The sequence below is a fragment of the Cnephaeus nilssonii genome (assembly GCF_951640355.1).
Source record: "Cnephaeus nilssonii genome assembly, chromosome: 16".
NCBI lineage: Eukaryota > Metazoa > Chordata > Mammalia > Chiroptera > Vespertilionidae > Cnephaeus > Cnephaeus nilssonii.
The window spans coordinates 58,876,735-58,904,529 of record NC_137087.1 but is presented as its reverse complement, the minus strand read 5'-3'; positions in this window follow the sequence as shown (position 1 = coordinate 58,904,529).

Below are 27,795 nucleotides of genomic sequence, written 5' to 3'. Positions count from 1 at the left end.
GCCACCCCGCGGGGCCCCCTGTAGCACCCCCCACAGCCGTGCCTCCCAGGGAACCTGCGTTTATCATCCTGCCTGCCGTCTGACCCCGACCTTCCCGCAAGACGATCGCCCCACGATAAAACACACACTTCGCGCAGGTGGCTGCCCTGATTTATTAAATTTTCTCAGCTTCTCAGGAAAGGCTTCTCGATATTGAAAACATATGTACCTCGGACTAAGCTCGGGGAGGGAAGAACGGTTTATTATAATACATCACACGTCATAAATGCTGCTTGAACCGGGCCTGTGTGAACTTCCCGCATGAATCATACGTGAAGGCTGCACGGCCTGGGTAGCTAACCAGGAAGTCCTACTCCCAGTGATAAATATCACAGACAATAAAGGGGAGCGCGCGCATATTGCCCTTAAGTGCTCATTACTAATGCGGGGGGGGGGGGGGGCGGAGGGGAGGGTCCGCCAGGCAATTATGACTCTGTGCATTGAAGGGTCCAGTTTCCCAGAGATTAATAATTAGGCTTCCCGTGGCCCGGCCCCACGGGCTCCCTTCAGGTCTGAATCCGAACCCCAGCCCTCTGGTTTCCCCCTGACCTTGCTCAGATCCTGACCCCAGAGAAAGAAACACGTTCCATGTTGAGAGAGACCCCCGAGAGGTCCGGGCTGACCCTAGAAAAGGGTGTGCTCAGGACCCATGACGAAGCCGTGAGCCTTGACTTTGAGAATGAAGGGCAGTGCCGACCTCAGCCAGAGGGGAGCAGCTGGACAGACGGCCGGTGGCCCCCTCTCCTCCTCTGACCGCGGCTCCCAGCTGGCCGCGCCGGCGTCCAGGACGAACACCACCCCCGGCAGGGGTGACTCCGACCCAAGGAAGATCGCAATGGCTCATGGGAAGTTCGGAAAATGACCCTGCGGTAACCAGGACTGGGAAAGCTGAGACAAAATGTAGCCTCGCCAGTCAAACGATCCCACTGCCTTTCCTGTGCCTCCCTGACCAGTGGGTTCCGACGGGAGCCGAGCAGATGCAGGACACCCCTGCTCCTGCAGCCTCTCCCTCCTCGCCGTGGCAACAAACCTCCCCAGCAGGGCCCGTGGCCTTCAGCCTGAGCCCGGCAGACGACACGACACGGGAGATGCGCCTGCCTGTGCCGGTCCCGAGCTCGCCCCTGAGCTCCCCGGCCCAGACCCCTCCTCCGGCTCTCATGGCCTCCTCACGCCTCGGAGCTCAGTGACCCACCACCCAGTGCACACGGGCCGCCCCACTCAACCCAAACTCAGAGCCTCCTCTGCACCCATCCACAGGTGACTTGCCCCGGCTTCAGGGCAGGTACCTCGGACCGCAGACCGGGGTCTCACTTCCTTCAGCCTCCCTCAGGCTGGGAGCTGGGCGTGGCCCTCACCTCTGCCCTCCACTCGCCCAGCCTGCTGCCCGGAGGCGCGGCTGGATGAGATGCCTCCAGGACTGCAGGAGCAGGTTGGGTGAGGAGCAGATGGATGGGAGCGCCGGGTCCAGCGGGGGGCAGGGGGAGCTACAGCCTCGGCTCCGACGGGCTCCCCAGGGAGAGAGGGTCGCCCTTCTCAATGACCCAGAAAGAGCGTGGGACTCTAGGACAGCGTGGGACTGGCAACACCCTGAATGTCCAACACGAGGCGACTGGTTTCGCCATTGGTGACACGCAGTAGCACATTGCAGGCCCACGGCCTGGCGAGTAGGAAACAGCGCGTGCAGTGTGACCACCATTGTGTGAGCAAGGATGTAAACAGGACGGACGGGTGTGCAAAAACGTTAACGGTGGTTAAGGCCGGCTGGTGGGGCCACAGCTGACTTGCTAAGCTGACAGTCTCTGCTTGTGTCTACGTTCCAAATTCTCTCAAGTGAATGGACAATGGGAGGGGGTGGCGATGGCAGAAGTACGGTAGGGTCTGCCCTTGGCTTGGTCTCCGGGATAGGCATCACCATGAAAACGCAAGGACCACGCCTGTGCTCCGAGCCAAGGGGCATTTGGCCGCCAAGGATCCAGAAGAGGGGACCAGCCAGGAGCGTCCCCGGACCTCCTGCGCCATGAGGAACAGCGCCCCTGGAGCCAATGCAATGCAGAGGCATCCTCAAGGCCAAGGAGGTCAGATCTGCCAGGCTCCCCCTCCCTTCCCCTTCCCCTTCCCCTTCCCCTTCCCCTCCTCCTCCCTCTCCCTCCCCCTTCCCTCCTCCCTCCTCCTCCCTTTCCCTCCACCTCCCTTCCCCTTCTCCTCCTCCTCCCTCTCTCTTTCCCTCCCCCCTCCCCCATCCTCCTTCTCCCTCCCTCCTCCCTCCTCCCTCCTCTGCTCTTCCTCTTCAGCCCCCTCTCCTTAGCAGGAGCCCAAACCCAGGCCAGGGGTTACCTGCTGAGTAATGGTGGTCCCTACACTGTCCCACCTCCTTGCTTCCCTGTCCCCTTCTCTCCAGGGCCCCACATTCCTCTTGCGGATGCAGCCGTGAGCCCTCAGCCGTGGTCTAGAGCCCCCACCCTTCACGCACCCCTCCCCGCACTTAGGAACTCAATGTCTCTGTCCTGGTGTCTGTGCGGAGCAGTGACCCAGAGGTGGAAATTCCTTCTCCCAGGACCAGTCCCTCGGGCCCGCCCCGTCCCCTGTATTTATGGCTCCGGTGAACAGAGCCTGCTGGGAATCTTCTCTCTGCTCTCATAGGCCCGCCAATACGATCTCCTTGCCTATGGATGGGTCTCCCCGTTATGGGGGCGGGGGGGGGGGGCGGCCACTTCTCGGTCCGCTCTGAAAAAGCCAGGGGGGCTTTGCAAAAGGCTCCTGGGGAGAAGGGGCCGGCGTGACCCAAGGGATGTGAACGTGGACCCTCTTGGTGGCAACTAACTCTGCGCGCCCCCAGGAGCGTCCGACTTCAAGCCGAAACCGAACCGGAGCGAACGGCATCCTGGCGGCCCTCCCCTTTATGCCGTGTTTATTCCCATCGCTCATCTTCCAGGGCAAACAGCCGACGTTGCTCGTCTAAGGGGCCAGCTCTCCGTGCCGGAGCACCGCTCGACTATTTCGGTTTCAATCGACGCTGCTGGTGAAGGCCCAGTCATTTGCGGGCCACGTGATTTACGGCGGCGACGCGCCCTCCGTCTCATTCCATCCCTCCAAGAACGCGTCAGAGTTAAATAAACATGACGCCCGGGCCTTGTTGTCTCTCCGAAAGGCAAACACTGTGCTCCTCCCGTGATTAAACGCCGCCGCGCGCCCGGCCCGTGCCTCGCGGTGGCTCCTCTCCCGGCTGCGCTGTATGTATTAATTACGCGGTGTGCAGACAAAGGCTTTAATTAGCGCCATAAAGGGCTTCTGAAGAGAGTAAGTAGCTCTGTCCGCGTTACTCTGATCATACACAGACATCTCCGCAGCACGGGCCGCCCGTGTGCAATCCCTACCTAAGCCGGGATCTAGCCACCGCTCACTGCCCTCAGCCTCGTCAAAGGCTGTCTGGGGCTGGGGCCGGGTGGCCGAAATGATCCCGCTCGCCTCCCGGTCCTTAAAGAGGGAATGCATTCATTGGACGTTGGTGGAGCGTAAAGGCTGAAACTTGGCTTTGAATGTGAACACTTTGGCCAATATTAAGCTCCTCACACTGATTATTGAAAATGGTTTGATTCCTTGCAATGACAGAACAAAGCCACAAGAATGTACATAGAACAGCATTTGAAGGATAAGAGGAGGCTATCTGTGCACTTGATGACCATGAATCTGGGGGGAAGGACACAGAGAAGGGTGATTCTGCTCGTGAAGCTAAAAATCCCGCTCTCTCTGAGGCAGGAAGTCCACTATCAGGGGTATCCCTCCCCCCCGGAAAGGCTCCCAGAAGCATCCCGCAAGACTTCCCTGCGAGCTGGTTCTCAGTGGCAGTGCCCGGCGCTCCAGCCCCTCCCTCCCGCACGCGCCCGGCACCTCTGCGCCTGCGGGAGGACCTGGGGGGAATGAGATGGACCTTTATGTCCAGCTTCCTTTGGCTCCGGCGCCTTGAGCCCGGTGCCATCTCGCTTCCCACGGCCCGTCTGCCGGGTGCTGCTGCCAGGGCCACAGGTTCTCAGACCCGACTGGTCCTGAAGGAGCGTGTGCGCGGGGTCTTCCTTGTTGGGAGGGAGGGCGTCTCCCACGTAAACTTGAGGATTAGCACAGTGTGGGGACAGCCTGTCCCCGGAGACCACTACCCCTCCAGGTCAGCGATCGCCCCCGCCCTTCCCCCTGGCCCTACACCGGCTGTGCTGTGGCCCCCGCACACTCTCCGGTGGCCCCTTGTGGTGGGGCTCTGGCCTCAGTGACCGGCACATCCCCGACCCCCCAGAGGTGGCACCGGTAAAAATGTGCCAAATGAACAGGAAGGTGACATGAATGGGCTCAGTCTCCTCTGGCATCGGCGGGAGTTGGGCCGAAAGCAGAACAGGGCCGGGGCCCGGCTTCCCGCATGTCCCCAGGAAGTGGCTCCTGTCAACATCGCTCATGTCAACAGGCTACCTCCTCCCGGCTCTGCTTCCTGCTGGACAGCTCTTCCTTCATCAGGCGTCCTCCTCGCAGCCCTGCCGCCGTGCTCTCCCTGACTGAGGCAAATATCGGCGCTCGAAAGCGCAGCGTGGACCGGCCGGGCGCCAAGTGGCTGGTGGGCTAGCAGAGCCCGGCCTGAACCTCTGACCAGTTCAGGGATTCGAGTTGGGTGGGGACGGTCACCCCTCTCCGCACCTCAGAACCCCGACTGTGAGGTCGGAGCGGGACACGCCTCTGCGTGCACCTGTCACGAGGGTAAATGCACAGGCCCCAGCGTCAGGAACACTGTGGATTCCCGGGCTCAGTCACCGGGGCGTACGCAGGAGACGGGGCCACGGCGCTGAATGTAGCCTGGCTGCTAGACAGGAACTCGTCACAGGTTCTTCCCTTGGGGGGGGGGGGGTCCCAGGGACCCAGGTAAGTACCGCCCCACTTACCACATGGGCACAGCTGGCTATGGTGGGCAGGCGTGGGGAGCATCTGGCCCATGAGCCGTAGAAGGCCATTTGGTCTGGCCCTGCCAAGGCATTAGGGGTGAGTTAATTAAGTGTTTGACCAGCCCTAGCCGGTCTGGCTCAGTGGATAGAGCGTCAGCCTGCGAACCGAAGGGTCCCAGGTTCGACTCTGGTCAAGGAAACGTCCCACAGTTACAGGCTCCATTCCCGGCCCTGGCCCGGGCTCCTGTGGAAGGCAACCCATCGGTGTGTCTCCCTCACATCAATGTGTCTCTCTCTCTGTCTCTCTTCCTCACTTCCACCCTCTCAAAAAATCAATGGAAAAATATCCTCGGGTGAGGATCAGCAACAACAACAAAAAATGTTTGACCAAATAGAGCAGCCAATTTGTAGTTGATCGTTTTGTGTGGCCCCGAATGATGTCATTGATACCCCAAGGCCCTTGGCAGGAAAAGGTCCCTACCCCTGCTGTAGGGGGTTCCACCCCAGAACGCCACAGGAATACCCCCGGGCATCCGCAGAGACAGGCTGTGTGGAGAAAGAGCCTCAGACCCGACGTAGCCTCGGGCGCCAGGCCCAGCAGCGCTGCCGCGGGGTTCGGGGTTCTGTGCCTGAGCCAGCTGCTGCACCTGGGCCTCGTGGTCGGTAAGAAGCAAACCATACCGCCGACCCGGGCCCCGCGTGAGGACAACGAGAGGGCGTGGAAAGAGGGCACGCGGCCGCATCGACGGCGTGCGTCTCTGCGATTCTCACGGCGGATCCTGGAAGACGCATCGCTTCCCACACCCCCTGACCCGGCACGCGTCTGCAGGAGTGGGTCCTGCAGGAAGAACCTCGTGGGCGCGCCAGGCGATGCGCAGGGACGCCCATGGCAGCCGCTTCATAGAAACCCTGGAGACACCTCAGTGCCCGTCAGGAGGGCCGGGGGGCGGGGGACACGCTGGCCCCGAGCTGTGTGTGCCACGCAGCCGCGAGGAACACGGGCTCCTGTGGAATAACGTCCAGGCAGGGGAAGGCAGGTGTGCAAAGCAGGATGGGCAGCAAGAGCCGATTTGCTCAGAAAGACCAAGAGAGACGGCAGGCAAGCAGACAGACAGACTGCCGGGGGACGAGCCCGCCTGCGCACGTGTGTGCGCAGAATGTAAGCTTTCCTCCTCGTTCCACAGCGTTCGTGAGGAGAGAAGTTTCCACTGAACACACCGCCGGCCGGAAAGGCACCTGCAGCCAGAGCCAAGACCCCCGCCGCCCCCCGCCTGTCCTCACCTAACAGGGAGCGGGCGCGTTCCGCGCAGGACACGTTGTAGGGATTAAGCCAAGGGGAGGGGAAAGCGAGAGCAAGACAGAGAGAGACAGACAGAGAGAGACAGAGAGAGACACAGAGAGATAGAGAGACAGAGAGAGAGACAGAGAGACAGAGAGAGAGAGACAGACAGAGAGAGAGAGACAGAGAGAGAGAGACAGAGAGACAGAGAGAGAGAGACAGAGAGAGAGAGACAGAGAGAGAGAGACAGAGAGAGAGAGACAGAGAGACACAGAGAGAGAGACAGAGAGACAGAGAGAGAGAGACAGAGACAGAGACAGAGACAGACAGACAGACAGACAGACAGACAGACAGACAGAATGAGAGAGGATACGGTTGAGGAGACAGCAGACACAGGCCAGGTCAGGCCACTCTGCTCAGGTGTAGGTTTAAGCCACGGTTAATTGTACGTCACTGTCTCTATGTCCGGGAGACGTTCAGACTGTGGCTGAGCCCCAAGGACATCCAGCCCCAGGAATCCCAAGGAGCCTAGCGTGACACAGGCCTCATTAGGGACTCGGGATGGAGACCAAAAAAAAAAAAAAAAAAAGTAAAGTAAACTGCAATGGTGAATATATTCAGAGCTGTCAGCTGCCAAATGTTTGCACTTCAAATTTCATCGCCCGTCGGGTGAGCGTGTCCGTGGGTCCCAGCACACTGGAATCGAACTCCATGTGGTTCCATTTTTATGGGTGAATCTGAAACCAGGTGGTTCTGCAGGGAGATTTCCCACAGCCCCGGCCCTCCCGCGGTCTCCCCGAATGCCTAGGATGTTTTCCTACAATGAAATTACCAGCATGAATCTCTTAAACTTCAGACCAAGCATGCCAATTACAGGCTTGTCATTCTCCCTTTGTAAACCCCAATCTTCAGCCATAAAAAATGTGCTTATGATACAACTTTTGGAGCTCAAAAGAATCGAGGGTTTGGTTTTTTTCTTTTCTTTTCTTTGGAAGAGGGGACTTTCAAATGTCTTCTTAATACGTTTTAAGGAAAAACATCACATACAAATTAGCCATCACTGGTTTTGATCATAATTCGGTGATTCCCTATCCTCAAGTTACTGCTCCATCTTTAAAAAATGTTCAGTAATAAGATCATCTTTTCTAAGATTATGGATAGAGGGTCTCGCGGAGATGGAGAGAGAGAGCGAGAGCGAGGCCGTGGAGAGGGGGGCGGGGACTTTATAAAAGAAGGCGACAAGGGAAAGCCTGTCACACGGTTGAGAACGAGCACCGATGGCGAGCCTGTCCCGCTGCTTCCTGTGACCAGCACCCGTCCCCTGACACGGGGCACGTGGCGTTGGGTACACAAGAGGCTGTGATGATACACACGGGCTTGGGATCGTCCGTTGTTAGGAACATGAAGCCGTGTCCGGACCTGATTTCAGTGGAGGTTTCCTGTGCGGTTTAATAGAGCTATCCCTCGTCCTCGCAGCCGCACGCTCTCGCTGACACATTTAAGAGAGAAGATCTACAGGGAGATGTAGAATCAAGAGCCAGAAGACGCGGGGTTACAGTTCACGAGAATTTGCAAGTTAAGTCTATGATGACTGAAGGGCCGGAGATGCATGGTGAATGGGTCTGCCCGCCGCTCCCTCGACAAGTAGGTTAATTAAGTCACCGGCGTTCTGCAGAGAAAAGTGTAAAACAGCCTGATCAGGTGAACTCCTCTGCGGGGTTACACCACGGCGACCCGCACCAGCCTCCCAGGAGTGGCTCCCTCCCCCGGGCCTCCGAGGAGACCGCTCCCCGCGCTCTGCTCGCCCGGGGACGGGGAGGGAGGCTGCTGGCCAAGGGCGCCCCTGGGTGCCCGCGATGGGCCGCCCTGCCCTGCGCCCCAGCCCTGCTCTGCCCTCGGAGCCGTGGTGGACAGCCTGCCTGGCGTGTGGACTTGAAGAGGGTGCACTCGGGAGCTCGGGGAACAGGCAGTACGGGGCGTGCACCCCCAGAAAGGAGGCAGGACTTAGGAGCACCCAGGCTGGCATCTCAGATGGGGTCACAAAGGGAGCCTGCCACCCCCAGTCCTGAGAGAATACCCCCAACTTTCATCCCCCTGCGGGGGGTGGCCACGCGGTCTGATAAACACTCCGGATCCTAGGATCTGAATTCAACACGAAGCCCCGGTGCCTGGGCCACACTCGGGTTTTCTGTGTTCAATTCAGCCACGTGATGGAGCCCGGGTCTTCGTCCGGCCACCTGGAATAAGGAAGGTGGCCGTGAATTTCCTAAGCAGCACCCATCCATGCATCTGCCCCCAGGGGGCACCCACCCCTCCTGCCCTCCTGCTCTCGGGGGGGCAGATAATCCCCATAAGCCATGAACAGGAGCAGAGCTTCCCCCAAAGTCCTTCCGTCCTAAAAGGCAGGCGGGTTGGAAACAGGAAATTGTCAAAACCCAGCGACCGTGGAGACCGAGGGGCGGCCATTCTGACACGAAAGGCTGGGCTCAGCGTGGGCAGCCGGTGAGAAAGGGCACCTGTGGGTCCGGGCACAGCCCATCAGGGGGGCACAGGCCCTCAGTGCCCTGCTGCCCAGGGGCCTCCCCAAGGTCTCTGCTCCTTACACCCCAAAGCGCGGCGAGACGGGTTCCCCGAGGAAACCTCCAGTTCAGAGGTGTCAGTGCCCAGACAAGGGAAAGACGGGACCTGGACAAGGCCCCACACCTGCCCCTGCCTAGCGGGGGCCTGAGAGCCAGTCCCATCTTCCGGGCCGGCTTCCCCCCTGAATACTGGTGCTTTCTCTCTCCCTCCCCACAGTGGGTCCAACAGGCACCCTTTGCCTGGAAATCTTGTTAAAAACACAGGCTCCGGCCCTAGCCGGTTTGGCTCAGTGGATAGAGCATTGGCCTGTTGGCCTGTGGAATGATGGGTCTCGGGTTCGATTCCAGTGAAGGGCACATGCCCAGCTTGTGGGCTCAATCCCCAGTAGGGCATGTGCAGAAGGCAGCTGATCAATGGTTCTCTCTCATCATTGATATTTCTCTCTCTCTCTTCCTCTCCCTTCCTCTCCGAAATCAATTTAAAAATCTTTTTAAGGAACGCAGGCTCTGGCTCAGCATGTCCGGGGCGAGGCCGTTTCTGCATGTCCAACGCAGGCCACGGAGGCCCCGGGTCCCCGGCCCACACCTGGAGCCGCAGGACACTCGCTCCTGTCCACACAGCATGGACCAGGACACGCGTGTTTGCGGGGTGAGCGAAATGTTCTCAGGGAAGAGCCGTTGTGAACCCCCATGCTATAGGGGGACCCTATGCGGGGGGAGGGTGTTGTGCAAACAGATGCACATTCCCCCATCTTTTCCCAAAAGCCATCCCAAGAAGTAAAACGGGGATGGGTAGAAATGAGCATCAGGAATGCAGCAGTGAAAGTGGCCAAAACCAGGCTGTTTCACCCAGAAAAGACAACGTGAATAGGAAACAGCCCGAGAGACGAAATCAGCGGGTGCACGTGGAGCAGAGAAAGAGCACCTGCCGCGGGCAGTGAGCTCCCCTGCAAAGCACTGAATCAAACAGCACCTGAATGCTCCCAGCGAAACCAAAAGGTACAGCCAGGCTCCGAGCAGGTCCCATGGGCGGGACACAGAGGGGGAAACGCCAGGCGTGCGGGCGGCGGGGAGGGCGGCGGCGGCGGCGGCAGCTCGAGGCTCTGTGTCCAGAAGCCCCGGCACCAAGAGTCAGACTCCAGAGGAAAGGGACTAGAGAGCCTCATCAAATCCAGATAAACCAGCCCCAAATCACTGTCCTGGAAGGTAGGGCTGGGCTGGGACTCCACCTCGCCTCAGCTCAACAAAGGAGGCAGGAAGGAAGAGGTCTAGGTCAGTGATGGCGAACCTATGACACGCGTGTCAGCACTGACACGCGTAGCCATTTCTGATGACACGCGGCTGCGTGCCGAGGATGAAACATTTGCTGCTCCTGAGGATGAAACATTTACGACTAGAGTCTTGGAGTTAGTTTTTTCCTCAAAGTGACACACTACCCGAGTTATGCTCAGTTTTTTGGCGAAGTTTGACACACCAAGCTCAAAAGGTTGCCCATCACTGGTCTAGGTCAACCTTGCTCTCCGTGGCTCGATGGCTGTCTTAGCAACATGCCCATTTTTGGAGCGGAGCCCAACTTCCCAGTCTGCGATGGAGATGCTGTAAGCAGTGTGCAGGCCACAGCCGAAACACTGGGGAGGGAGGAAAGAGGAGAAAGAAGGATGGAGGGAGAGAGAGAGACGGACGGACGGAGGGAGGGAGGGAGAGAATGTGAATGTAAGCCACAAGGCCCGAAATCCTCCCACTCAAAAGAAACCCACATACCAAAATTCCAAAACACACAGAACAAAGCTCGTACGAAAAGGACACATAACAAAGACAATAGTGTGAATTTGTTCCAGACACAATCAAGTTTAGAGACGCACTGAGCCAAGACTTTCAAATAAGTATGTTTCAAATGTTGAAGGAATAAATAAAGCATGTGACATCTCCATAAATAACGATGAATTATAAACCAAAAAGAAATACAAATAGAAATATGAAAGAATAGGTGTACATGAAAGAAAAACAATTATCACATCTTAAAAATGACCTATCTAGCCACTAACTACGTTTTTTAAGTGCGCAGGATGGGGAAAACCCTTACGGAACATATCCCAGAGCAAAGCGTAAAAGGGAAGACAGAGCTGAGGGTGAGACTGAGTGTAAGAATGTGACCATTTCTGTTTTTATGTATGAAGATCTGTTAAGAGGTGGGGAGACTGGGTTTGGAAGGCTCCAGGATTTGTTAAACTGGAGTTCTTGAAGCTTAGAATAGGAAAGAAATGATATTTAAGAATTTAAAAGAAATAATCGCTAAGAATGTTACAGAATTGGAGAAAGACGTAAGTCCTCCAATTACAAGAGTGACTCATTAGAATAAATAAAAATAATGCATGTCCAGATAGTAAAATGACATTCAGAGTGTTGAAATTAGTCAACAGCCCCAAAAGCTTCCAGAAAAAAAAAAAAAACTCTACCCAAATATACATATTTTTTAAATTATTTAAAATAATAAGAAAAAAAATAGACACTCCAACAGAAATATGACCAAGTACTGTGAACGGAAAGTTCGCAGAGAGGAAACTAAGTAGCCGATAAAGGCAGAGAGGCTCAGCCTCGTGAATAGCCTGGAAAGTGCACATTCAAACACGGCGCGACCAACTCATACCCATCAGGGTGGCAAGCATGTTCGAATGCAGCCGGTCCAGCTGGGGGCCAAGCATGACGGAAAACCACAAAGAGGAGCGTGCATACCGGAAAGTAATTTGGGAAAAGCTAACCAAGCTGAAAACACTTGTACCCCTACTTCCGTTAGCGAGAATGAGACGCATATAACAATGCCTACAGCCACATTACTGCTTATAAGCAACAGCGGGAAACACGCTAACTCTCCATGAACAGGAGAATGGGTAAATGGTGTCAATGCCTCCAGTGAGAGAACATGGGCAGATAAAATGAATGAGCTAGAGTTATACACGCAACCTCAAAGAGATCATAGTAAGTGAATACAAACAAGGGTCTGGAGTATGATGCCGTAGAGATAGTTTTAATCTGCCAACCGCTAGCATAGATAACATTTATTGATGCATAAATATGCCACAGAAGTATAAAAATATGCATAAGAATGAGAAACACTAAAGTCATATTATGGGCTACCTCTGGGAGGGCGGAGAGGGGGTGCTGAGATCACAGAGGGACCCGGGGCTCCTCCATCTCCTCTGTGATATTAAGATTTGATCAAGATAGTGGGTGTGTGGGTATTTGTCTATTCCTTATTCCTTCAGGATGTTTGAAATACTTACTAATATATTTTTTAAAAAAGGCATTTTTGTAAAGAAAGCTGCATCCCGTCTGTAGCAGGCTCCCAGTCCTAAAACCTGAGGCACATCCTGACGCTGAGACTGTAGCCCGCGCTTTTGATAAGACATCCACTGAACTGGACGCCACCGCCAGGACTGAGGGGTCCGCGAGCTGATACAAACGTTTCCCTGAAAACAGCAGGAACTGTTACTGTTTAGAAAGCAAGCGGCCCAAACGTAGTGAATATTCATAGGGAAGGAATCCCAGCCTGCCGAAGCGGTCTGATTAATCATGGAGCGGGCCAGCTAAACCCGGTAACCTTTTATGATAAATGATAGGCGGCGTGTCAGCGGTCCCGGCTGGCAGAGGCCGGCGCGTCGTCCCTGGCCCCCTCCTCTCGAAGGAGCCCCCAGACAGCGGCAGAAAAGGGGGTGCAGCCACCTAACCTTGTCAGGGGTCAGTCGGGGAGCGTGTGGGAAGTTCCCCAGCTCTGAGTCACTGTGAGCTGGAAAAAACAGACGGATGTAGGGGATACGGAGGTGGTCGTGGGAAGAGATCTACCCTTCATCGGCCTCGGCGTCCTGGAATAAACCTCCATGGCAGGCGGCCCTCCTCCCGCATCCTGCCGGCCACCCTGCGCCGGCCACGCGGAAATAAATGGTCTGCCGTCGATATGCATGTTTTAACCCTTGTGAGCAGTCAGGGATATTGTGTGCACGTATTGATCGCCAAGGAGGCCTAAAGTTTAACGCATTAATTCTGAATTCCGAGAGGTTTGTCAGTTCCTGCCAGGCCCTCCTCATCCGCTCTTGGTATTTGAAAGTCCCCCTTCTCTGCATATTTTAACGGAAGAAATTTAGGGGCTTATCTAATCTGATCTTCGGTCTCCGAAGCCCAAGCGGGTTAATGGGTCCGTCGATACACATCCATATTTAGGCCGAGATGGATGGCACGGCCGAGCGTTTGCCTTGGCAGCGGCTGGGTATCAATCACGAAGATTGCTCGCGCGGACACATCCGCCATTTGGCGTCCTGGTCCCCCACCCCCGTCGGATATGGTTGAAGACACTTCCAATATATCCACAATGATCTGTGTCCAAAAACTTCTCGGGGGGATCCCGGGAGCCAGGAGGGAGATATATGGACCCAACCCCATCCGCCCCGCGGCGGCCTCTGCTTCCGTGAACCCCCGGCGTGACCTCCCGGGCCCTCTGAGATGTAGGAGGCTTGGCTCACGTCTGCAGCTGCCCCTGGCACAGCGGCTCTCCGGCAAAGGGAACTGAGGCTCAGGGGGTCCGTATGGGAACAGCTAGTGTGGGGGTGCCCTGCAGAGGGGTTTCTCTGAGCCCTTCCCCACAGCCACCCCACCTGAAGCTGGCCACATGCTCACACACTTGTGGCTAATTTACCTTTCAAATGCCTCCTGGCAGCTCTCCCCACCGCCCCCCCATGGCCCTCCTGTGATAGCAAACTCAGCCCGTTCCTTCCCAGCTGGACCCACTCCTCACAGGGGCCCCCGACGCCAGCCTCCCAGCCCCCTGGCCACACCCAGAGACCCTCCTGCGGCCCACTTTCTACCCAAGCGCCTTGGAGGGTTAATGGTCTCCTCGGAGGCTCCGTCCTCCCATCCCCCACGTGAGGGTTGAACTGCCCACCTCGGGGCCCTGGGAGACGGAATTGGTAAGATGGGGGAAGGCATAAGCATCCCCATGGGGGTTCGCACACGGCCATACTCAGCACCTGGAGACTTCTTCCCGCTGAAACCCCAAGGGGCGGAGCCAAGGAGGCAGCCCCGCTGAGAGAGAACAGAACAGGGTGGGACCAGGAACAGTTGGACGAAGGATGCAGGTCTGGGGAGGGGCGTGCTTGGCAGGGCCGGGTATCCAGGAGGGACTCTGACCCCCATGGGGAGGACTCTGACCCCCATAGTGTGGCCACATCTAGCAAATAGAACACAGGTGCCCAGTTACATTTGAATTTCAGATGAGCAAGGAGTCACTTGTTCGTATAAAAAAGTTGTTAGTGTACTTATCATAAAAAAATGTACTATAAAATATCACTCACGCGACTCTGGAATGTCATCTAACCGGCCCTGGGAAGGAGAGACGGAGGGAGTCCGGGGTCTCGCCCTTCAAGGGGGAGACAAGTGGAGGTCCGGGTGGCTGGCTCTGCCCGGATGGAAACGCCGGGAGACGCAGGTGCGCTCGCCAGCCCCACCTCCTCCGGACACACTGCTGACTGTGGGGAGGAGCGTGACCCCCTGGGAGCGGGGCCACTTGGGGTCCCCGAGCCCACACCCACCGGTGAGCTGCCCAGGGGCCAGTGCTGCCTCGCTCCGGAGAGAACCCACAGCACTTAACTAAAGTCGCCATCACCCGGCCGGCATGGCTCTATGGTTGAGCGCCGACCTATGAACCAAGAGGTCAGGGTTCAATTCCGGGTCAGGGCACAGGCCCGGGATGCAGGCTCGATCCCCAGTGGGGGGCGTGCAGGAGGCAGTCGGTCCATGATTCCCTCTCATCGCTGATGTGTCTATCTCTCTCTCCCTCTCCCTTCCCCTCTGAAATCAATAAAACATATTTTTTAAAAGTAAAGCGTCTGTCTGCATAGCCAGGGAGGGGTGCGCTGGCGTCTAACCTTTGGCAGAGGAGCGATGCCTGTGCCTGTGGGGGCAGGGGGTCCGAGTGGGGACAAGACTGAAGCCAGTTACTGGGAACCAGTTCCTACTGCAAAGCTGCCGAGGTTCTCAGCGGACAGTGACGTCACGGCTGTGGGGACACACCTTGCCCCCCTCAGGCGCACCCTCGGGGCAGACCGGGAGATTTCAGTTACCTCCTGCAGGAATTTCACCACCGGGGCATCGTCTCCATGAAACGCAGACGCTGAAACAGGCCCTCCGCCCGCCTTCTCCTCCTCCCTGGGTGAGAAGGCAGGATGCCCCCCGGGGGGCCAGGCCGCACACCCTCTCCCTGGGGAGCAGCGCCCGGGGCGGCGGCAGGGGGCCCTCGGGCACAGCCAGCACCTGCCTGCCTGCCTGCCGGACCTGTGAGCGGAGAACGGTTTGGACATTTTGAAACAGTTGGAAAAAATATCCGGAGGAGAATAAGATACTGTGATGTGAAACGTCCATGCGATTCACATGTCCGTGTCCATCGTGAGGTGATGGGAACACAGCCACGCAGGCCGGTGCTAACCTGTGCTCCTGGCTGTTGGCGGCCGCAGGGGCCGGACGGAGCACGGTTGCCCCTGCACAGCGCGGGGCTCGCCGTGCCCATCACCCAGGCGGGCGGCCAAAAATGTGCGCATCAGTTTTGAGTCCTCGAAAACTGAAGTCCTCCCTAGATAGACGTGAGGGGTGGGTCCCAGGCGCCCCTGCCCCCGTATGAAATGGCCTAAATCCAGGCATTGCGTTGGCCCCTCACATCCAAGGACTCCCACCTGCCGATGGAAAACAGGATACTGTTTATTAAAAAAATAAACCAACCACACGCAAATGCATCTACGCACTTCCAACCTGTGTGCTCAGGGTCACCTGTAATTTAACCGAGACCAGTGCCTGCAGAGACGAGAACATTCAGTGCCTGGCCTTGTGCAGAGAGAGAAAGGTAGCCAGCACGCAAACAGCCGCCTCGCCATGCGGCAGGTGCTCCCGGGCACCAACCAAGCGCGGTAGCCGGAGCGGGGAGGGGGACCCGCAGCTAAGGAAGCTCCATAGCAGGTGCCCAGTAAATGCTGATGGGCTCCAGAAAGGGTCTGGATGACAAAGAACTTGGTGCACAATGAGAAAACATGCGGATTCATGGATCCAAACGTAAGTAGGACTCCCAGAGGGAGACGCCTGCACTTCCCCATGTCTCATTAAAACCTCAAGGTGCCGAAACCGGTTTGGCTCAGTGGCTAGAGCGTTGGCCTGCAGACTCAAGGGTCCCAGATTCGATTCCGGTCAAGGGCATGTACCTTGGTTGCGGGCACATCCCCAGTAGGGGGTGTGCAGGAGGCAGCTGATCGATGTTTCTCTCTCATCGATGTTTCTAACTCTCTATCCCTCTCCCTTCCTCTCTGTAAAAAATCAATAAAATATATTTTTTTTAAAAAAACAAAAAACCTCAAGGCGTTTTGTAACGTAAACAGTAACCCTGACACCATTCCAGGCCACGGGGCGAAGCGTGGAATGCTTCCATTTCTTGGCATCATGGCTCCGCGTCTCACTTGCTGTGTGACTCTGGGAAAGTGTCTTAACGTGTCTGAGCTTTGGGTTCTTCAACAGCCAGATGGGGACAAAACCAACCCCCCACCCCCGGAGGGTTTTGTGAAAACTAAGTCATATATTTCATGTCAAGTGCTAAGGGCATCATGTGACACATCCTATCTAATAAAAGAGTAATATACAGATTGATCATCACTGCAACACACAATATAGCTGCCCCCATGTGGTCAAAGATCCTGCCCTCATGTGGACACAAGATGGCCACTACAAGATGGCCAGCAGGAGAGGGCAGTTGGGAGGCACCCGGCCTGCAAGGGAGGGCAGTTGTGAGGGACCAAGCCTGCAAGGGAGGGCAGTTGAGAGGGACCAGGCTTGCAAGGGAGGGCAGTTGGAGGTGATCAACCCTGCAGGACAGGGCAGTTAGGGGTGACCAGGCTGGCAGAGGAGGGAAGTTGGGGGCAAACAGGCTGGCAGCGGAGTGGTTAGGGGGTGATCAGGCTGGCAGGCAGAAGCGGTTAGGGGCAATCAGGAAGGCAGGCAGGCAAGCAGTTGGGAGCCAGCAGTCCTGGATTGTGAGAGGGATGTCCGACTGCCCGTTTAGGCCCGATCCCACCAGGATCGGGCCTAAAACGGGCAGTCGGACATCCCTCCAGGAGTCCCAGATTGGAGAGGGTACAGGCTGGGCTGAGGGACAACCCCCCACTGTGCACGAATTTCGTGCACCGGGCTTCTAGTAATGAAATAAGCGATAGTGCCAATGCATTCTCCCGGAAAAGTAAATAAAGAAATGGTAGGAGAGGAAAAGGGGGGGGGGGGGCGCGGAAATTCAACAAAGGCCCAGCTGTCCATCCAGACATGGACAAAGACGTTTCCTCACATATAGGCCATGCCACAAGGCTTTCTGAATACCCTCTACATAGCGGTGGCTTCCCTCACCTTCACACTGACCCAGCAATAAAACCGGGAGACGGACTAATGCCGTGTGATGGCCTAAGCATATTCTATCAGGCTTTCATCAGATGCCGTGTTCCAGGGGACACGTGGCTTAACCTGCGGTCAATTTAAATCTGGGTAACGGCTTGTGTTGTAACCAGCTCCCGCCATAAATAAAAGTTCCCGGGGGAGGGGGAGTCGCACGTCCCATTACTGTGTCATTCACGCTGATAACTCGCAGCACCGACGAAATGAACTGGATCGGCGGAGTATTCATCAAACATGCGTGTGACTCTGCGGTGCTGGACACCCACCCACAGGATGCCGGGGCCTCGAACCTCTGCCATCAAGCAAATCTCCCTTCACCTAGGCCTCCCGCCCGCCCGGCACACCACCGCCTCCAAGCCGCTCCTGGGCTGTGGATCTGCCGAGACCTCTGCCATCCCTAAAGGACAATCACCTCGCCTGGCCCTGCTCCCAGAGCTGGAGGAGGTTGGGACACCGACGTGGGGGCCCCACCCGTGGCTGGACCCCTGCAGCGCCGGTAATGTTAGGGGTAAGGTGTAAATCTCCCAGGAACTCATGACAGACAAGCCCCGTGACAGCTGTGCAATTACTGTTGATGGCCGACCTTCCAACCAGGTTCCTCTGAATTATAGGAATCTTATTAGAAGCCTCTGACCTCTTGCATTTTCGAGGCAGAAATGGCCTGGACATCCAATGGCCTTATTTGTGCTAGCCCCGCCGAAGGGAAGAAAAGTTACTGCCTGCAGACCGACGGACAGACGAACAGACACGTACACACATTTCTGAGTTCCAGGAGAGCTAGAACCCCCTTCCTACCAGGAGGGTCTTCGACACCAGGACGTGGGAGCACAGAGCCGCCGCCCGCTGGTTCGCGGTGCAGGCTCCACAGAGAACGTTCTGGTCCTGGTTAATTCCCGGGGCAGGAAGCATGTAAACGAGACAGCGGACCAACAGGGAGACTCAGCTGGACTTCCGTTCTTTTTTTCAAAGTTTGACTCTATCCTAGTTTATTCACTGGTGAGATCCTGATGTGTCTTCTTTATTGGATTTCTTGGGGTGCCATTGGTGAATAAAATCACGTAGGTCTCAGGTGTACAATTCTATTCTACATCCGCTCTGCTGCTTGGGCCTGGAGAGGCCACCTCTGTGGGAGAAGAAGGGGCCAGAATGAGCAGCCTGGGCTGAAGGAAGGGGCGGGGCTAGAGGAGGAGGTGGAGCCAGGGTGGAGGGGCGGGGCTAGAAACACCCCAGGGCCAACAAAAGCCATCTGGTGAAAAGGGGTGGGGCTAATGCAATGGGCGTGGCAAATACAATGGGGCGGAGCTAGTGACGGAACTCCAGAGAGGAGGTGGGGCTGGAGCAAAGGTCTGGGCTAGGAAAGGGGCCTAGTGGATGGAGGGGGGATGGGCAGGGCAAAGGAGGTATTTTACAATTCATGCTACGATGGGGTGGGGCGGGGGGGTTAATGTCTTTTTGTTTTTAATTAAAAAAATAAAAAATTTAAATTAGAAAATTTGAAAGCCCTGGGGAATATCCCTTGGGCCACCTGGTACCAGCACATCACGTGGCCTCCAATTTCCTTTTTCTGGATAAGCCCCACAGCGGATCCATTCAGAATTCCAGGTGGTGAGGGCTCCTGGCTCCTGGCTCCTGGCTCCTGGCTCCTGCCCAGAGTCTTGGCAGGGAGGGCTCGGAGGACCCCGGGCATCCCAGGAACTCGCCGCGCTCATCTGCATCTTGTCCGTTTATGTTCTGTAAGCTGTTTAGGTTCAAGGGTGTTTCACTCGCACAGCTTACTGGGGACTGCATTTTCTCTGGGGTGCGCAGTGAGCTCTCCATCAAAGCTTGATTGAGCAGAAAATGCGTGCTAATGCTCACAGCAGTACTCTATTACAGCGTAAGTGCGCTTGTAAATATTCACTACATGTTATTACGCCATTTGAACCAGGAATATTGGGAGGTGAAAGGTCGGCCTAATGCTCTCTCCGGAGGCGGCGGTTTTGAATATAACCAAATGGGATAATGGTCAGGAATACCCAGAGGGGGCAATGTAACACGTCGTAAAGAATTGTGCTGTGAGTTTTAAGTTTTCAGGACAACAGAGATGCCCCGGCGATGGCTCATAAGCAGCCGTTATTAATGGAATGACAAGGCTGGTGTTGAGCAGAACGTCTGCGGGACAATGAATCTTGCCTCTGCCGTCGGCGCGCGCCCTACAACGGCAAATAGCAGTCAGGTTACAACCTAACACGGCAGGCTGCTACCCTCCCAAACGCTAACGCGGTTTATAATGCTGTTAAAGTCAGGAACCGCGCCTGTGCGTAAGCTCACTTAATCTAGGAGAAGTTTAAACACGAATATTAAATGCGAGAAACTGCTTTGATATTAGTCTTTCTTAATTAAGTGGGAGCTCTTTCTAAGACGTGGCTCTTTTAAAACGTGCGTCCACCCGGGCTGAGGAGCGTTGCTGAATTTTAACCACCACACTCTCCGTCAGGCTCAGGATCGCCTGTTGTGACGAGGCATTCCTTTGTTTGTTTGTTTGTTTGTTTGTTTTTCTAAATAAAAGAATTACTTTCATCGGAGAGCCAGGTTGCATGTTTATTAGCTAAACTTCAAACAACGCATTGCATTCCAGCTCCTACTGGGGACTGGACCCATTTTTAAAAATAAGTGACTTGTATACATTTTCAACATCGTCTCCTTTTTGAAAATATATTTTTATTGATTTCAGAGAGGAAAGGAGAGGGCGAGAGAGATAGAAACATCAATGATGAGAGAGAATCATTGATCGGCTGCCTCCTGCACGCCCCACACTGGGGATCGAGCCCGAAACCTAGGCATGGGCCCCGAACAGGAATTGAACCGTGACCTCCTGGTTCATAGGTTGACACTCAAAGCACTGACCCACGCTGGCCGGGCAACAGAGTCTCCTTGTAAAACCATGTCAGCTCATGCCGTCATCAGACTTGACTTCCTTTAAATATAACAGAACCCTTTGAAGAAAAGCTGGTTAGGACACCCACCTCGTTGCCCCTTGGCAGCGGCCACAAGGGGACGCTGAGAGCAGGAAGCGGGCACGGAACCAGAGGGCACCCGTGAGACAAGGTCCAGGCAGCGAATGCCGACCGCCCTGCCCCGGGTTCCCTGGTGTGATGGGCAGACCAACCCTCAGACAGGGCACGTGGGAGCCCAGGAGTGTGGCAGGGATGGCTGCTGGGCCTGCCCCCTGACAATTCTAAAGGCCAGCAGTTCTTCAGTCCCCACCGGCCTCCCCCCACACGCCTGGCCACAGACCCTCAGGGCACGCAGCCAGGCTCAGGGGGGACTGGACCTTCCCCCATTGCTAAAAGTTTGTAAGTTGTGTTTTTTTTTTAATTCTTATACAGCCCCGCCGGCATGGCTCAGTGGTTGAGCGTCGGCCCACGAACCAGAAGGTCAGGATTCGAGTCCTGGTCAGAGCACGTGCCTCATTTGTGGGCTCAGTCCCCAGCGTGGGGTGTGTAAGAGGTAGCCGATCGGTGACTCTCTCCCATCACCTATGTTTCTGTCCCTCTCCCTTCCTCTCTGAAATCAATAAAAGCACGTTTTTTAATTCTTATGCAGACGAGCACCTATCTCCTCGGCTGGCTCTCCGTTGCTGAACCCAGTGAGAAAGAGCGTGGCTGGACCTGAGTGGCCAGAAAAGTGCCCCCAGCACCGCTCAGCCTTGGGTCTCCCCCCAGAAAGCGCTGTTTCCCGGAGCCTCGGCGCCTCCTGCTGGGCTGACCCAGTGCAGGGCGGCCAGGTCAGGAGGAGAGAGCCCTCCCCGGTTTTCCACGGTCTGGCTCGGCCCTGCCAGGGGGGCGTCTCAGCGGGCGGAGGGCCCCTCTGCCCAGGCCGGGCTCCGCAGGGGCAGCAGGCCTCTGAGAAGGGCCGGGGCGGCTGCGCCCGGTGAGTGGAGGCTCCATCCACCCACCACCCGGGGCTGTGCTTTCATTGAAAATGAATGTTTAGCCCTAGCTGGTTTGGCTCAGTGGATAGAGCGTCGGCCTGTGGACTAAAGGGTCCCAGGTTCGATTCCGGCCAAGGGCACATGCTGGGGTTGTGGGCTCGATCCCCCCAGTAGGGGGCGTGCAGGAGGCAGCCAATCAATGATTCTCTCTCATCATTGATGTTTCTATCTCTCTATCCCTCTCCCTTCCTCTCTGAAATCAATAAAAATATATTTTTAAAAAAAGAAAGAAAATGTATGTTTAAATGAAGAGACACCTGTTTCGTGTGCGATCAGAGAGCAGGCTTCCTCCGACGTGAAGGGGGACAGGAGTGGGGCAGAGCAGTCTTCCCTGCGAAGGACAGAGGCGTCCTATTGAATTCGTGGGCAGGCCCCATGGCTGGGAAGGACTGCGTTTAAAAAGCCAGGCGTGCGCGGGCACCGGAGCCACTCAGCATCCTCGCGGCAGGTGCCTGCTCTGTTGGCACCTGCGCTCCTAAGCTTGGCGTTCAGCGGAGGGAAGAAATGAGAGAGACAGCGTTGTCCCCAAGTCATTCAGAATTACTGCGAGCAGGAAAGCCACCGTGGAAACCAATGCCATTAGAAAAAGAATGTGCAGAAATAGAATGAAGGGTTAACATGTTTATTATAGAAGCAGCTCCTATAAATGGCTACCAACACACACGAACATCCCCATTCATTAATAAGAAAAGGGCAGAACGAAGCCATCCTACGAAGAGGGAATACAGATTTTAACAGGAAGGAAAATATTTGAATATGTGGTTAGTCACTGGATGTTAACTATGGCATCATTCTTCGCCCAGACCACTAGCATTTTCCTGGTGTCCAGAGCAGCGATGGGGCATGCCGGGCGGGCAGTGCCCTCTGTACCTGGTGCCAGGCAGCCCTCTGTAAGCTGTCTGGCAGCGAGTGACTTGAGATACTCATAAAATACTCATGCCTCTGCCCTCAGAAGTTTGTGCTGGGAACCTAACCAAAGAAAATGAGCTAAATACACAAAAAGCTTTCAAAAGATGTTCATCGACGTGTTATTTAGAATAATGACAAATTGAACATAACATCTAAAGTACTAAATGTCACAAAAGCAAGGAAATGGCTGAGCAAATTCAAGTTTTTCCTTTTGATGAAATAGTGCGTAATCATTCAAAACTACATTTACAAAGATCACATTATAACTTTTAAAATGTATATTAGCGCCCCGGGGTGTGGCTCAGAGGTTGAGCGTCGACCTATGGAACCAGGTGGTCACAGTTCGATTCCCCGTCAGGCACAGGTCGGGGTTGCAGGTTCGAGCCCCAGTGTGGGGTGTGAGGAGGCAGCCAATCGACGATTCTCTCTCATCACCGATGTTTCTGTCTCTCTTTCTCTCTCCCTTCCTCTCTGAAATCAACAAAAATATATTTAAAAAATAAAACAAAATGTATATTATCATCTACAGAAAAATGCAACACACTGTAGGGTTATATTCTGTTGGATTACAACTAAAAAAAAAATCTACTTCTTCAAGGAAAAATGAGTCTGATAAATCCGTCACACGTGGGGAAAAAATGGATGATTTCAATGTCTTTTTTTTTTTTTTTTAGTTTTTACAATATTCCTCAAAACTGTAAATGTGAAAACCTATTGTAATTGTGTTTTTCCACTTAGAAAGGCCGGAGAGAGAGGTCCTGCCTAGCAGGGGGTGAGGATCGGCCCCCACTCTGTGGTCAGGGGAGGGAGGCGGGGAGGCCCACGCGGCTCCAAGTCGCAGCACTCATTAGACGCGGGCGCCTCTGTAGAGTTTGTCGCTCTGTATTTGTTAATTGTATCAACTCCCATTAATTAATTAATTCTAGAGGGATATTACTTCCTAACTAGGAGCATGTCCTGGGGCAACCACCACTCCTCTCTCCCTCCCAGCGCACCTGCTGCGAGGCCCGGCCGGAAAGACAGACCAGTAAGGAGGTGGTTCCGCAGCCACGCGAGACGCATGAAACACCCCGCCCGCCCAGCCTTCCCGGAGAATCATTTTTAAAGGGAAACATAACTTTCGGGGTAAAACGCAGGGCCTGCCACAGCACAGGGGTTAATGGGTTCATTTGGCGAAATCAGCTTCTCTTCTCATGGGCCTACAGAGTCTCACTTGGGGCCCTCGCCGGTTTGGCTCCGAGGTTAGAGCCTCGGCCCAAGGACTGAAGGGTCACGGGTTCAATTCCAGTCAAGGGCTTGGCTGCAGGCTCGATCCCCAGCCCAGGTCAGGACAGGTGTGGGAGGCAACCAATCGATGCATCTCTCTCACATGGACGCGTCTCTCTCTGTCTCTCTCCCTTCTTTCCACTCTCTCTAAAAATCAATAGGAAAAATACCCTCGGGTGAAATTAACAAGGAGGAAAAAAAATCTCTCACTTGGGGACACCCTGCAAAAGAAGCACCATCTTCAAAGGACGCAGAATACAAAGTCTCTGTCCACCTCGGCATGAAGGCACGTTCGTCAGGTCGGCCGATGGGAGAGGACCCCGGAGCCGGGAAGAAGGCCTCTGTGGCGGGGCCGCCCCAGGTCCCTGTAGGAAGCCAGGAATCTGGGCTTTGGCCATTTCCTCCCATCTGCCCCATCCTCTCAGAGGCCAGGTGGAGACAAAGATAAGAGCCCCGGGCGGGAAGTCTCAAGTCCAGGGCCTTCATGCTTCCCCTGGCTGAGCAGCTGGTCCTCGACCGGCATCATCATCTTCCTCTGCCTCAGTTTCCCCACCTGTAACGTCACGAGGGCAGATCACGGCGCATGCACTCTTTAACTCTCCGCTCCTGCGGCTTTCTTAAAGCTTAACAGGACGAGAATAATCCCACTAGATCCTATCAACTCAACCTAAATCACTTGCCGGTATAAAGATAAATTGGAGATACTAATGCTTAGCGAATACATTACTCGGCACTTCTTTTAGTTAGCGGAACATTTAATTAGTATTTACTAGAAAATTACTATCAATTACTAAAAATGACTACAAATTACAAGCAAAATGGATAAATTTTCTCTCTACCACTAAAATAAATTCAATTACTAACTTTAAGTAATTGCGGGTAATTTATTTCTTGGAGGGCAGAGCGCTATAGACAAACGGGGAGGAGATGATTAAGATGCTCCGAGTGGCTGATTTATGAGGGAGACCTAAATAGCTCAATCTGGGTGGCTGAGCAGAGCACGTGGGAACGCACACCGCAAGACATCCACAAATAGCGCAGCCAACATTGGGCGTCTCCCTGTGGCTTAGCCTGGCGTGGGGGGGGCGGCGGAGGGGGGGCTGTGGTGCGCCCAGATCAATTGAATCAGGGCTTCCTGCTAAAATACTTAGAGGTTTCCTTGCTGGTGAAATCAGAGTCCCTAATACGGTTTCCCAAAGGAAGCTGTCAACACCCTGATGGTAGACAGGCCAGAAGGAGAGAGAACGTTCTGCAGCATGATTCAGGGGAAGGGGGGGGGCTTTTTTATTTATTAAATATATTGTTATTAATTTCAGAGAGATAGAAACATCAATGATGAGCCCTGACCGGTGTGGCTCAGTGGATAGAGCGTAGGCCTGTGGACTCAAGGGTCCCAGGTTCGATTCCAGTCAAGGGCATGTACCTCGGTTGCGGGCACATCCCCAGTGGGGAGTGTGCAGGAGGCAGCTGATCCATGTTTCTCTCTCATCGATGTTTCTAACGCTCTATCCCTCTCCCTTCCTCTCTGTAAAAAATCAATAAAATATATTTTAAAAAAAAGAAAAGAAACATCAATGATGAGAGAGAATCATGGATCAGCTGCCTCCTGCAAACCCCACACTGGGGATCGAGCCCTCAACCTGGACATGTGCCCTGACCAGGAATGGAACTGTGACCTCCTGGTTCATAGGTCGACGCTCAACCCCTGAGCCCCGCCGGCCGGGCTCTGGGGGGTCTTAGAAGGGAATAGGAAGACTGAGATGCAGACTGCCCAATGGTTTGTTTCCTCCCAAGTTTCATCGAGTGGAAAATCTCCTGTCCCCACACCGAATACGTGAGCTACCCGCAAGGACGAAGCTGCTGCCCTCCGGGGGTCATCTCTCCCCACGCGGTCATCACACCATGTTCCTGCTGCGGGTCACCCCTACGTTTGGGGGCAGCAACATAAGCACTGAGGTAGGTCATCCTTTCAGCAAACGTCTCTTGCCCAGGCCAGCTGTGCCCCACGCCATATTCACGCCCAGGGGGGGCCTGGCCCAGCGCCCCGCAGGTCCCTGACCTCCCTGGACACTGAATGGCCCGTACCACTGATGCGGAAAATAAATGACATATGCTGACTCAGCTCTCCCCAGTCCGGGGTGGAGCACAGCAGGATGCTGGATTTGGAGGCCAAAGACCTGGGTTGGATTTAAGCCACCCGGCAGGCGTGGCTCAGTGGTTGAGTGTCGACCTATGAGTCAGGAGGTCACGGTTCAATTCCCTTCAGGGCTCATCCCCAGGTTGCTGGCTCGATCCCCAGTATGGGGCGAGCAGGAGGCATCCGATCAACGATTCGCTTTCATCATCGATGATTCTCTCTCTCTCACCCTCTCCCTTCCTCTGTGAAATCAATAAAAATATATTTAAACAATAAAATGAATCCCACTGATATTTCCTCAGAACAGTAGGACCCAAAGCACAACACGTACCCCCTCCCAGGCTCAGTCGCCTCCTGTGGAAAACTTAAATGAACATTCCGACTTCAGGTAAACAGACTGCGGAACATAAAGACAATGGGATGTTTTTCCCACCAAGCCCCCAAAAGACGTGGTGGGGCCTTCAACGCACACCGCATCATGGCAGACGCCAGTTGAAAGGCCTGCACGCTGTATGATTCCTACGATATGAAACTCTGGAAAAAGGAAAAAAATCAGTGGTTGCCAGGGGTTGCCAGGGGGGTGGGGGCGGGGAGGCAGTGAATAAACAGAGCTCGGAGCATCTTCAGGGCAGCGGAACTATGCCTATGACAGAGTCATGGTGGACACATGACATCATGCATCTGTCAAAACCCACAGACTCTCCAGCACGAGCCTGGAGCCCGGGCTAAGCTGTGGCTGGTAGTTAATAATGTAGCCAAGTTGGCTCATGGGTTCTTGTCTGGGAAGCTGGGTGGGAGGGACTGAGAGGGTAGGGGTCTCTCCCAGCTTGCTGCAAACCTAGCGTTTCCCTGAAAGGCCACAGTGGGGGTGTCCCGGGGCTTCGGGACCTGTCATATGACATGGCTTTCATTCATTTATCTTAGACTCATGCCCACAGCTGGCGGGGAAGGCGAGATCAGCCGCCCCCTGGCTGTGGGGCCGGGGAAACCCACCCGGACACGTGGCCCCCCGTTTGGGGCTGAATCGAGTCCCCTAGGCCAGTGGTCGGCAAACCGCGGCTCGAGAGCCACATGCGGCTCTTTGGCCCCTTGAGTGTGGCTCTTCCACAAAATACCACGGCCTGGGCGAGTCTATTTTGAAGAAGTGGCGTTAGAAGAAGTTTAAGTTTAAAAAATGTGGCTCTCCAAAGAATTTTCAATCGTTGCACTGTTGATATTGGGCTCTGTGGACTAAGGAGTTTGCCGACCACTGCCCTAGGCCAGTGGGGTTCCTGTAAGGCCAAGGAAGACACCCACGGCTTTGTGCCATGCCACACGCCACCAGTCTAACGCCAGCGCTTCCAAAACGTGCTGCCCGCATCTGGAAAGAGCAACCTGGTCTAGGCCGGCAACGTGCACAGGCATTGAAATTGGCTGCGTGCAGCCCTCCCGCAGGCTGGCAGGCGGCGCCGCGGGTTTAGTTCTGACTTAGCCCCGCAAGCGCGTTCTGCAAAGAAGCCTGGGCCCTGGGGACCAGGACTTGGGTGGCCTGGGCTCAGGGGAGGAAATAACCATGAGAGGTAAACGCAGCCGTTCAAGGGGCCCCCTTCCCTGCACGACCAGACGGTTCACAAATGAGGAGAGACGGCCGCTCGGGGCCACGGCAGGAGCCCTGTCCACAGGCCGCCATGTGAGGGCCCACAAGACGAGCGTGGTGGGCGACGTTCCTCATGAAGATGCTGCTGACCGTGACAATGGGGTGGGCAGTCTGATCGGCTGTTGACAAGAATGTGAATGGGTGCAACTTTGGGGGAGCAACTTGGCAGTGCCCCTTCACAGCCTAACGCTGACCAAACCCTGCCCAGGGAAGCCTGCCTGGTTTCTGACGCTCTGTAGGCGCTGCTGACGCGCCCTGTGACTGGGAGCCACGCGATGGCCGGGACAGCAGGCAGCTGTTCGACGTGGCAGAGGCAGGACGCTGAGTACTGGAGGCGCGGGCTTCAGCGTGCACGCTAAATTTCTAAAAAGCAAAGCACGAAACCATGAAAACGTTAAATAAAGGAGGCTGGAAATCCCATCAGCAGCCTCCCCTGAATCCTTCGTTCCTTTTTTCCAAACAAATATTTTGCACGCCAGCGGTTTTCAGACTTTTTGATCGCAAGACCCCTTTATACTCTCACAATTATTCAGAACCACATATGGGATCTATCAGCTGATATTTACCACAGAAAAACTGACATCGAGCGTTC